Genomic DNA, 12,350 nt, shown 5'->3' with positions numbered 1-12,350 from the left:
GAGTGGCCTCTGAAATGGACAGTCCTACTGCAGACTACTTCGTGCCACTATTAGGATTCATCTGATGCAGTAGTACCGTAGTGAGGGGGCTTAGGGAAGAGATAAGCTCAGACTCAGCACAAGGAGCCAGATTAGCAGAAAAGAACCTTTTTCTGCCCAGAAGGATTTTTTTTTTTTTCAAATAGATTAGCTCCCTGAGTCAGGTTACTATTGCTGGTGCAATGAGAAGCAATGGAATTACTCTAGCTACAGACACAGAAAATAAGGAGGCAGGAAGGAGGATGGGAATCGTCCCTGTGGCAGCAAGAGGCTATTATATTACCTCAGTCATAACATGAAAACCACATACCAAGAAAAAATAGGCAACATACGCTCATATTAATTCTCCTGCTCCCCCAAACCCCACCATATACCCGCCAGCCTTTAAGCACGGGATCCACCTACAGCGGATAACAATCACTCAACCAAAATTTTATTACAAGCCTTCCCTTTTTCCTCAGGGCTCGCAAGGAGTGTAGGCTACCTAGCATCAGTTTCAGAAGGCCAAATCTGCAGCCAGAATAAGAAAAGCGCATATTGGTTCAGTACAGCCCCTCTAGATACATCTCTTTTTAATTTGAAGTCCTACATGCTTTATGTTTAAGTGTTTTTAAGCCCAATGACTCATGCGTTGTGTACAACCAGGACTCTCAGAAAGTGACACCATTCTGAACATAAACCCGTTAACATCTTCTGGAAGCAAATTTATGCATGAAGTCCTCCTACTTATGCAAAACATATCTACAGTCAGTCTGTAGATTGGCCAGCTACTCATCTTATCTGGACGTGCACTAGCCCCTTTTACAAATGGCCCGGGGCTGTGTCATCCTGCCACCTCCCCATGCAAAGCCTTACCGTCAGCAGCTGTGAGTAAGCCCCAGTCAGCACCGCTGCTTCACCCCATTTGAATACAGTCTCAGCAGTGCCCGTATGGACCTCGTATGTGCACGTACCTCCAAACTACCAGCATGCTGCAATAAAGTGAAATTTGTATTTACTGGAAGGGCAGCATTCTAGTCAGGCTGCACTTTTTATCTGAGCTTTCTATGCCACAAGGCTGAAGCCCCTCATGCTCTGGCACAGAGCAGCGATGGGTTCTGCTGTTTCTGTCCTTCGTTTGGCAGTTGCTACATGACATGTTAACTTTGCTTTTACAACGTTTAGGGAAGTTCTACGTCTTTTGTGTAATCAATATAGTGGTTAGCCTCCCTCTCTCTCAGATCAAATACATGGCAGTAAGTACCAGTTCATCTGCATAGCAATTCCACTCACAAATGTTAATATTGATAGAAACAACATCCTCAGGCTTTTTCAGGCTGAAGTATTATTGTGCTTTAGGTATGGTAAATGTGTAAGCCACCACACAACTCAGCATTTTCAAATCTTTTAGATGCCTGGAAGAATTAGTTCCTTCTATGTGAGTAGAAAACGTACTTATCAGTCTTGTGACTTACTTTTGATTAAGAGGAGCAATAAGCCAGGGAAAACAAAAATCCTTTGAAACATCTTTTGCACAATACATATTGATAAAAAAGAACTAAGATTCCTTGCCCCATGCAGTAAAAGAAGACCTAGACACATAGCCTGTAGAATGGAAACAATGCAAACAAATTAAGGGAAAATTGGGACCACAAGCTTCTTCTGCCATCTAATTGCAGGAACTAAAGGAACAGGTCTTCCTGCTCCAAGAGAGATGAAAGAAGTTTGAAAGAAGTGAAAAAAATAACTGCTTAATGCAAAAGTTCCGTAACATGCAGGTGTAGAAAGGTTGAATTGTGTACTAGAGCCACTGATGCCCTAGCTCCACCTCTGATCAATCTCCGCTGAGACTCTGGGGTGCAAGCAAAGGCAGCAGTGCTGAAGATCAATGTCTTGAATTATCTGTTTCAAGAGGTCTGCGACACGTTGCTGCTAGCTAGCCCAAGTTTTCCTTTGCCTACACCTAAACAGTTAGAAGATAAGCATTACAACTTCCCGTATTGACAGAACAGAAATTGAGGGTGGGGGTGTTCGGAATAAGAGGCACCTGCTTATTGTTTTGCTCATATTTTGCCTTACTCCTTGCCATCACAACAGCTCGTCCTTTAAGGACCTGCAGGCCACTCCCGCTGCGACCATGAGTAACTCTGGGGTTTGCGGTGTCTCGGTGAAATGCCCCCTCGTGGTCACTGCCAAGATTTCCTGACAGGGTGTGCGAACTGCTGCGTTCCCTGTAAATTTCACTTATTCTGCTTCTGACAGTGTCATACTCGTGTGGTTTCATGCTTCTTCCAGCGCGAGGATAAAGATCTTGGTGCATAAAGCAGAGAATTTCAGTCCCTGTGGTCTCTCCAGTTCTCGTGTCTAAGAAAAGTAGCCAAAGACAGCTGACAGTGCCTCTTCCAGGAGTTTCCATTAGAGGAAGCCTGCATAAATAATGACCTGCCTAACAGAAAATAAATGTAGATCAAAGTTCCCACTTCTGTAGATTCACAGAAGTACTGTCTAAACACAGTGATTTGTTTGAAAAACAAAATCAGACTAAGAGAGTCAAATCTAAGTCTACTCTGAAAACTGAGATGTTACTTTAAAAAAAAATAAACAGCTGTTTTTGTTAACTTCTTACTCTAAGAAGAAAAAAAAGAAGAACGAGAGGACCAGTTCAGATTTAATACCACTTCAAAGCTTTTGAGAGATTAGAGGCTCTCTCTTCATGCGGTCAGCTCCATCTATACAAAATATGACTTACACAAAGCTCAGTAAGATTTCCTATTTGGCACTTTTGCACAGGTAAGATTCCCATTTGGGGTGCTCATCGGACTTAGCTGTAGCCCCAAGATTTGTTACAACACTGAAGACATCTGTATTTGCTAAGTAGGCTTGCTATCTGACATTATTTGACCAGTAGCTGGGATAAACACAGAATTATTGAAAATATGAACTTGATCAAACAAAACAGCAATTAATGACTGCTGCTGTCTTATAAATTGCTCGTGTTACCTTGTTTTATTATTTCCACCTGTTCATACTCTATAGTGCTAGGGCTTTGGGGCTGTTTGGGGGAAGGAGATTTATCATCCTACCTCCACAGCGGTCTAAGACTGGAGTTCCTTACGTGCACTGCAACCCCATGAAATAATGACCATGGTCAATCTAATCTCGGATGTGTTTAGGCAACCACATATGATACTATCTACCTACTGTTAGGCTGCCTATTGCACAAGAAGTATATATTGTATTCACTCTTTAATGTACTTAGCAATCAGCTCCATAGGCCAGGAACTGTTATTTCTTTGTTTCATGGTGATTATTCCAGAGGCACAATGGTTACTTCAGGGCCCTGAGCTCTGTCACACTCCTGACAATTCCTTCCCCAACAGCAGGCAACACCAACGCTCACAAGGTGCAAAAAGCCCATTAACAAGCACACACAAAGTAATTAGCGTCCTTCTAAACCCATCATTTAGTAGTTGTATTTTTAAAAACTGAAGTTTATATTCCTTTTATCCATTTGTTACATACAGCATTATTTCTGCTTCCTGAATGCGCACCATTAAGTTCCAACATCGACATAAAAACTGGCACAGCTGTGCAATTCTAGAACTTTTGCTTCTGCAAATACTCCTAGGATCTACACCACACAAACCTCGGTGGCTGGTGACCCAGTTACTACAGACTTGGTCAGTTCAGGACTTTACGCTTGCAACACAGTTAAAACCTTATTTGCAAAACAGCACTGCTGTAACTGGTCAAGTGGAAACCATGTGACCCGACATGTTTTTAATTGTAATGCAAAGAACTTTTCATTTACATAGCTCAGGACTAACATATGCTTCTGTCCTGATGCCAGAGGACACCAGAAATGCTGGAAGTGAAAAAAGAAGGCCACTTGAATAATTTACTCAGACAATTACTGTCTCATCATTACCATCCCTGCTTAGAAGAATGTTTACCAGTGCCCCTAGAAGAGTGGAAAAATAAAATTAAATGCATAGCTGAATGGAACCACAGAATAAATTATATTTAGCATAGCAATTACAGTTTCTCCCAGCTTATATGCATTACGAACAACCTGTGTATTTGTGTGGTCAACAACCCCACCTCATAAACATCCCTGTAATTAATTTGAAATAACAAAAACCAGGTGTAGATAAATGCTATTTTTGTTCCCTTCATAAGATTATTTCACTACTTAGATATACTTAGTTGATTCACCACAAACAACGAAGCTCAGGTCCGCAGCCAGGAGAAGGACCCAAGTCTGCCAGGGATGAAGGTGGTGGCAAGAACCTCCTAAAGTGATAAAGGAAACCAAACTGATTATGATTTATGAAAACGATAAACAAGAAAGTAGCCACTGCTTGAAAGATTACGGTGTTTTTCATCTCCCCTTAATAGCGGCCATAGCTGCTCTGTGAGCTACTGTTCTCTAACAAGCCTGTCCAGCTCTCTTTTGCAATATCCTCCCCAATTCATAAGCCTGTAGCCCAAACCCATCAGCTTTTGCAAAAAGATACTGCTACACATGACGTGTTAGAAAGTGCTGGTGTTTTATGAACAGAAGTTTGTTATCTTTATAAATTCCTGTTCTGGCTGAGTAAGATGGAGGAGAGCCAGAATTCTGTGGTTGCTTTTACAAGAGTGTCACTACCTTTACTCATAACATGCTCAAGGAGCAAAGACTGATTAACAGCTTTGTCCAGGAAATCAAGGAAGATTCACACTCCTAAAGCTACAGAGGAAGGGTACGACAACTTCACTGACTGGGTTTCTTCCACCTTTAAGGAGATTTAAAGCAACAGCACGTTAGGCCCTAGAGGCACTCTCATCGTGTTTGTTCACTTCACTGAAGAGCCCTTGATTACAGCAGTAAGTTTACTAAATTTTTGGGCCACACAACAATACGTTCTTAGCAATACAAGAAGTGCCAAGAACGTAATCACACACCTCTTTCACAGAGAAAACTTCCACTTGGGTTGACTGGAATTTCATCTGAGTGATAAAAATACACAGCCATGCAAACATACCATTCATTTAAGTATTGTAAGAGTGAGAGCTACCTCTAACTTGTTGTAATCTATCATTCATTCAGAAAGATGCAATGTACCAGTTCACATATATGACATTCAAAATTCAACTTACCCCATTCAGCAGCTACCACCTTTTCCTAAAGGAAGGCATTTGGCTTCTGATGAAACCAAGAGTCATTTTAATGTTGAATCTAAAGGCAGATAGGCTTTGGACCTAAAATGCACAATAGTGAAGTCTCATATCATGGCTGTGCGTTGGGAGGCCAACCTGTGGAAAAACCTAGGTGCTATGCTGCAGTACCTAACACGCATTTTAGGGATTCATGTTTCTCCCAGTAACGGTGTCTCCATCTCATTCAGTTCCTCAGCATTATTTTGTGACACGTAAGGCCTACGTGGCTTTAACACAACCTGAAGCAAGGAGCCTCCTATGCTGAAATGTATTTTGGGATATACAGCTTCCCTTAAAATTTGGTGGGATAATTCTACAAAGATTTACTCAGTTAAAAGCTACGCTCATCCTTCACATAAAAGCTAAGATTACGTGCTACAGCAGCACTTTCTCTGCTCAGCAGCAAAGAAAGGCATCCCTAGCGGAGTGTCTAAACCCAGATCTTAAAGACTAAGTAAAAAGTCACCTGGGATTTGGACCGTTAGGACTCAAGTACTGGTCTTTTTAGTATTTGTCTTTTTTTTTTTTTAAAGGAAAAAAACTCAGCATCCACTCATTTTTCTGAAGCAGCTACTGGTAATTCCTATTTTAACAACTCTATCATCAGGAACTACTGGGATTCCCCCTTAACAACCTCACTCACCCCTGCAGTGATAAAATAAAAACTCACCCATCAGCACTTAGCAGGCTGTTAACTTGGATTTGATAGACCTGTTGTACTGTGTGTTGTGCTAGAATTCTTGGACTTTTTTGTGGAGAATGAAAAATTAGCAAGGAAAATCAGTGATGATGATTCTTCTTCCTAGGAAAGTAATCAACATCTGAAAGGAAAGCTGTTTAATACTCAAAACTATAAATAAGCAATAAGAATAGTGGGCTACCAGTTCCGTAGTGGCTTAAAAATCAGTAGCTGGTTACAGTTATGATCTCTTAGAGACCGTTACAGTCCTTCTCAGCTGGATACAGTAACTGACATGTACTGGGAACCCCCACTGCAAGCATGGACAACATGACTTAAAAAAAATAAGGGTCAAACAACAGTTTCACATATTCAGGAAATTTGGCTTCAGTTTCATGCATTGGCACAAGCTTTTTTCTGATCTCTCTCAACTTACTAGTTTCTATAACAGATCTGTTAATGCAGAGATTTAAGGAAAAAAAATCAGAAATGTTGTAAATTATTATTAAGCACCGAAAAAGAATTTCCATACTGTCAGGAAAAGCCTTGCCAAAAGTGCACACTAGTGCCAAAACTTAATGCAAATTTTTAGTCTAAGGAACAATTAATGGGCACCCTGGTTCATCCTCTGTCCTTTTACTTCAGATGAGAAGTCATCTTCAACTTGTTGGTGGCATCCATTACTTATCAAACAGAAGATCATCCCATGTTTCACAACAAAAGCTCTCCTTAATAAATAGCTGAAAATCAAATCTAAGCAAAAGAGACGGTGACTTGAGGAAAGAAGTTCATAAGCAAGCAAGAGCTGATGAAGTAACAGTCTTGCTTAGGAGTCACTAAGAACTCGTGGGTAGTTTAAGCTGAAGTCTTAAACTTTTCTAAGTAGTTGCTCTGCTTTTATTTGACGTTTGAGACCTTCATACAAGGACAAATAAAAGTGCAGCAGGGTTTCCCCAGTGATATCACAGCCACTGAAATAAGGGATGACCTTTAAGGCTGAAAACATGCAAGGCTAAGTTTGAACATACGACCCCCTCCCCCATCTGAGCTCCACAGTTCGGCTTCTGGCCAATCCATCTCTGCTTATTTGTTACCGAAAGGTGAACTGAAAGCAGCTTTAATTAAGCTGAGCCCAGAGAACACAGATACTGCCCTTACTGAGTTTTCCCCCCATGAAGTCATAACACGTAAGAATGGGAGAGAAAAATCAATTGACTTCATTACTTATTTCTGTCAGAGAAATATAATTCAGTACACTGATTTATAGTTTCACAGGCTTGTGCCAATATTTACCCTGAATTACAGAGAAGTAAACATCTCTGTACTTACGCAACTTATCATTTGGTGTAACCCAATGATTTATTTAGTGGGAAAGCAGGGGACCAGGGGATTCCCTTGCTTTCTCATTGCTAGCACTTAGCTGATTGCAACAGATTCATTTTCCTCAAAATGCAACTCCCAGAGATGTATTTTTATCCCATCTGATTTTCTTAACTTACTGCAGACAACCACTTTATAGAAAGCACTGTTATCTAGCATTTTCCCATTGCTGATGATTTGATAACTTAGAGATTTGTTTTGCAAATGCATTCAACAGAACCTACATCGGTTTGGTTCACAGAATCTATCGAAGTTGTTATTCTGTACAGCAAAAGAGGTATAGAGACCTGTAAAAACACTCAAAACAAGTTAGTAAAGTTAACATATACTATTACTATCCAAGACAAAAACGGAAGTAAACGTAACCAGCAGCTACAAATCTTGCAAGAAACACTGAAAGGTTTCTGGTTTCGCATATATGATTCAGAAGCAGGAACAACATTCAGTTTCCTGAAGGTCTAATGCCTGCCTCATACAGGAGAGCAAAAAATGTGTAACTTCAAAAACAAGCGTAATTATTACTAAGCTCTAAGGAAATGCTCACAATGCTGCGTTTATGTCCTGTCCTTCTACTTAAGTAGTGGAAGAGGCTGGACATTACACGATTCAACAAAACTTCAACTTTTCTTCTCTGCATGCACTTGAATATAGTTCATATGATCACCTTCTGTTCTTGCCCAGCAAGCACACAGGAAGAAAACTGCTGCAACAAAATAAAGTCTAGCAATTTCCAGCTCTAGTACCTACCGACTGAAGCATTAACTACGTTTTTGTTGTTTGTTCAGTTGTTTTACCATCAGTGCCTTCTGTTAGTTATGGCTAGTCAACACTTCCTATTTTAGGACCACATTTTCAGTTACTCCCAAGTTTGCAAAAAAAACGTTCTCTAGAGTATGATTACATATATTGCCCCCATCTGATTTTTAGGAAAAACAGAACAAAATGACTTGGTCATTTCTAAGAATGAGTCACAGGGAAAGCGTGCCACCTTAATTGTATTCAAAGAACTCAAAACTTTTAAGAAACTCTCAACTTCTTCAGATTTCAGAAACAGGGACATGAAATTTAGCATGGAAGCTGTGCTGGTGTCACTATTGGACTTTTTACCGTTCCTTTGAAAAACCACACAAATCTGGGCATGTGTTGAGCTTTTTAAAAGTCTGAGCTTACACATGCCTGCAGACTTGCTTAGTAACAAAAAAAAGTCATCAGCTTTCTCTCTGCTGCACGTACTGTGGAGAGTGAGCGAGATGGTCCCTGCCGAAGGCTGCTGCTTGCCTGGCTGCCACAAACTAAAATTGAAAGTAGATTATTTCTCTGGTTTCAGGACTCCCAGGGTTTTCTGTCCAGCACAGAAAAAAAAACACAACACACGTCAAGTGTAAAGGGAGCAAAGATAAATTTGGGTGGGAAAGGAAGATGTAAATATCAGGGAAGATAGGAAGGTAGGCAAGAGTCTCAGACCAGCCAAAAAGAAAAGAGGTGAGCTATGATTAAGAAACAAGGATGGGTGTCAAGCATGATGAATCAGACAGGGTCTTCCCAGCAAAGAGGAACTGCCCAAAGACGAGCTGTCCCAGTTTGATTTCTATCAATGTCCTGAAGGTCAGAGAGCTGAGAACCCACCAGGTTTTATCGTCTGGAGTAACAGAATTACCGGTCCCCTGGCTACTGTTCTGCTAAGACTTCCACTACCCCAGAACACCAGGAGAGGTCCAGCAGGGGGCCAGGTCTCAGCTGTTGGGCTGCAACCACACGCTGGTCCCCCCCACAAGTGCAGAGAGCAGCTGAAGGAACCCTGAGCTGCAGGAGTCGATGCCGGGAGGCAGCTGAGGGTGCTCACAGCCCGTGACTGCCCTTCCTTCTCAGCCCTAGAAGCTGAGAAACATCCCCACCGCCCTCTGCTCGGCCCAGCAGGGTTCAAGGCAGCGCGAGAGCCTGGGCTGTCGGGCACCACAGGGCTGCAGGGGTGTTTCCCAGCCGCCTGCCCGCAGAGCGCTGCGGTCACATGCCAGCACCGTCACAGCAGCTCTCAGTCCCCAGCCTGCCCCCGCTGCAGGAAACTCGCCCCAGCGTGGGAAGCCAGGGCCACAGCCCCCCATACCCGACAGCTCTCCCCACCCTGTAAAGAGCACGCAGCCCCCACAGTCGCTCGATGGGTGGGCAAGGCAGCAGAGCAGCTCCTGAGGTGGTCCCGTGGGAGGAGAAGGTGCCCGTTTACACAGGAGCACGATAGGGTGACCCCTGCAGTGGTTTGATTTCCTTCAGAGCTGGGGTGCTGCTGCCTGCAGCCATGGGGTGATCAGCCCCTCAGCTGTAGGCAGAGGCACAGCCTGCTACAGCCCAGCCCATGCCTGTCATTTACTGGTAATGCACAGGACCAGGCTCTTTATAAGAAGTGTGATGAGGTAATGCAAAAATTCAGCTAGGAGTTTTTGCTTGTGTTTAAGCCAAGCAGCTTATTTCACCAAATATTACATAAAAGCGGTAGTAAGCCCCCTCCTTCCCAAAAATCAACAGCAGCAGTTTCAAGATACCTCTCACCTCCCCCCCACCCCCTTTGCTTGTTACTCACTGGGACAAGAAATATTCTATCACCTTTAGTTGCTACAGGGACATGCACTGCAACAGAAGCATAGGTAATTCAGAAGCTGCTCCTTTGGTGATACTGAGCAAAGAAAACCCTGGGATACAGGAATTCCTGCAATGGAATTCCTTCCATATAGTTAGTAACTTGGAGGCATCTGAATACACAGAATTTGTCCAAATGTATGTACAAAATACAGCCAATCCTTTTTAATGAGATTAATTATTCCTCTCTCCCCCCTTCTACCTCAATCTCCAAGCCACACACACAAAAGCCAGTTAAGAATGCAGACAGAAAAGGACACTTCCAGGAAGTCCGATGGAATATAGGCTCACTGAATTCTTTTACAACTGGCTAACTTAACTTTCAGTGCCTTTAACAGAAGACTTGGTGCATAAAAAAGGAAAACACAGTTGTTGCAATTTGAACTCTCATCAAAACAGCTGAAATCTAGCCATTAACCCACCAAAACCAAGAGGAGAACACTCAGAACACCAGGTAACAACACAGCCCTGGGGCAGCACTGCACTTCTGCAGTATCTAGGGAAACCCCAGAGCAGTGAGGTCACCGTGCAGTGCACCAAGCATTGAGCCAGGGTATATAGAGAGGAAGTGTGTATCCTCACCTGTTCTGGATCAAGTCCCAGAAATTAGTAACCTAAATCCTTCCTAAACATTCTTTACCCAAAGAGGGGAGAAAAAAAAGAGAGTAAGAGCGATTAGAAGGTAACCATAAAGCAAGAGTAAAAAGAATTGTGAAAGCATTCCTCAGTAACCATGAGCCAGCTCAGTTTAAGACCAGTTGTATTAATGTGTGTGCTAACAGAGGGGTTAAGGGCAGAACAGCCCAGAACAGGCTTGGAATACTCAAAAGGAATAGTTTAAAAGCTTGATATTACAGAGTTGTAGACTACTACAAAGACAACTTTGTTATTTAGTTTTCCTATTTGGTTTGCTATTTACCTTATCACCTACTAAGGATTTTTTGTTTTTAAGATAAATTCTCCCTATTCTTTTAAAGTCCTTAAAAGTCTTGTTGAGAAGGTTACAAGTGGACACTTAAGATGAACTCAGAATTGCTGTTAAAGCCAAGCAACTTCTTTTTACAGAAATGCAGGGGTATCTATTGTTCAAGTGGCAAACTGGGAATTCAGCTGTCAATTCAGTTTACGAATTGCACTATTCATTCCATGGGCATTCATTCAAGGCCTGAACACATCAACAGCAGGAAAGTAGCAATATTAACTCAAGTTGACTACATTTTGCAGAAAGTTGTGCCCACCTGTTCCTATCCCTCTGTACAATTGGTTTGCCATTTTATTTTCAGTTTTGCTTTTCCTTAATCTGAACCCATCTACATTAAAGGAAGATGGAGGAAAGACAACTGAAGACTTCAAATTTCTTTGGATGATAGTATTCGACAGTACATACAAAAATACTCTGAAAAAGACAACTTCATTTACAAATATCTCCGATTATAAAGAAATTACAATCAAAAGATAGCATATTTACCATAATTAGAATCTCTCCACCCCCCAAAACCCCTAATGCACTTTACTGAGTAAGCAGTGTTATCAGTTCGTTTACAGAACCAGACTTAAGGCTACTACAAGTTTTCAAGCAACCATTTTGAACAGCTTCCAGGATTTCACTGAAATGCAGTACCACTTTCTACATGCCAGTTGCTTTAAAGACTGCAGTTTACAGGTGTGCAGTGTCACAACAGCCTCAACTGCTGCAATGCTGAGATGCATCTTCACTTCCACGTTCTGCATTTAGCTCAGCTACCCAGTGAAAACAGAATTCAAGTCTCATGTTGGAGCAGTCTGAAGAAAAAAATGTAACATGGCATGGGACGTATCTATTATCTCCATACCTCACAGTAGCATCCTCTGTTGCATTTTCTTCAGTATTTAGGTTATTTATGGGCCTCCATGGGAGGCAATACTTATGTAGTGCATGGCTGTGCTAGACAGTGGAAAGCTACTGCCTGTAGAAGCTGAGCACCATTGTGACAGACGCACAGGAGCGTATGTGCCAAACTGGAAGATAATTTAAGATAAGAACAACACATCTACATCGGCTAGGAAAGCTCAAATGAATACAAGCACATTCCTACATGCTTGAAAACAATATAGATGTTGTAGACTCGTTAACCCTGTTTACATACATTCTGAATTCAAGTTACAGGACAAGCTGTGTTTGTGGCTATTTCAGAAAGCTGTTTCAGCTAGTGATAATTAAGACTTTTTAAAAAGACTAATAAAGACAGATGTTGCAAGGAGTATACACAAAGTGGTTCCAAAGGAAGAAAACACGTAAGCTAATACTACTAAAAAAGGCCATGATTTTCATAGACTGTGACTTGTCACTTGATGATCTTGGAAAAGCTACACAGTAATAGGAGTATCCTACAGCATCTGCAGGTCAAAAAACAAACAAATATTTAACTGTCTGACACTGCAGTACAGCAACAGTAACAGT

General features: G+C 41.8%; 1 protein-coding gene across 5 annotated transcripts in view; it reads right to left on the bottom strand.

The window, feature by feature from the left end:
* PAPOLG (poly(A) polymerase gamma) overlaps positions 1–12,350 on the bottom strand; it is a 39,902-nt gene that overhangs the window by 9,871 nt on the left and 17,681 nt on the right. For 3 of the 5 annotated variants that reach the window (XM_068675362.1, XM_068675367.1, XM_068675365.1), the window contains one exon: positions 11,265–12,286. The exons of 1 other annotated variant lie outside the window; for it this stretch is intronic. The gene's annotated coding sequence lies outside the window, so the exon portion shown is untranslated. Of the gene's footprint in view, positions 1–11,264; positions 12,287–12,350 lie in introns of those variants that run through there. One more of the 5 variants, XM_068675363.1, reaches the window with a different exon arrangement.

The sequence above is a fragment of the Anas acuta genome, chromosome 3, assembly GCF_963932015.1.
Source record: "Anas acuta chromosome 3, bAnaAcu1.1, whole genome shotgun sequence".
Lineage (NCBI taxonomy): Eukaryota > Metazoa > Chordata > Aves > Anseriformes > Anatidae > Anas > Anas acuta.
The sequence above is the reverse complement of the archived record's forward strand: the minus strand, read 5'-3'. Positions and strand labels throughout refer to the sequence as shown.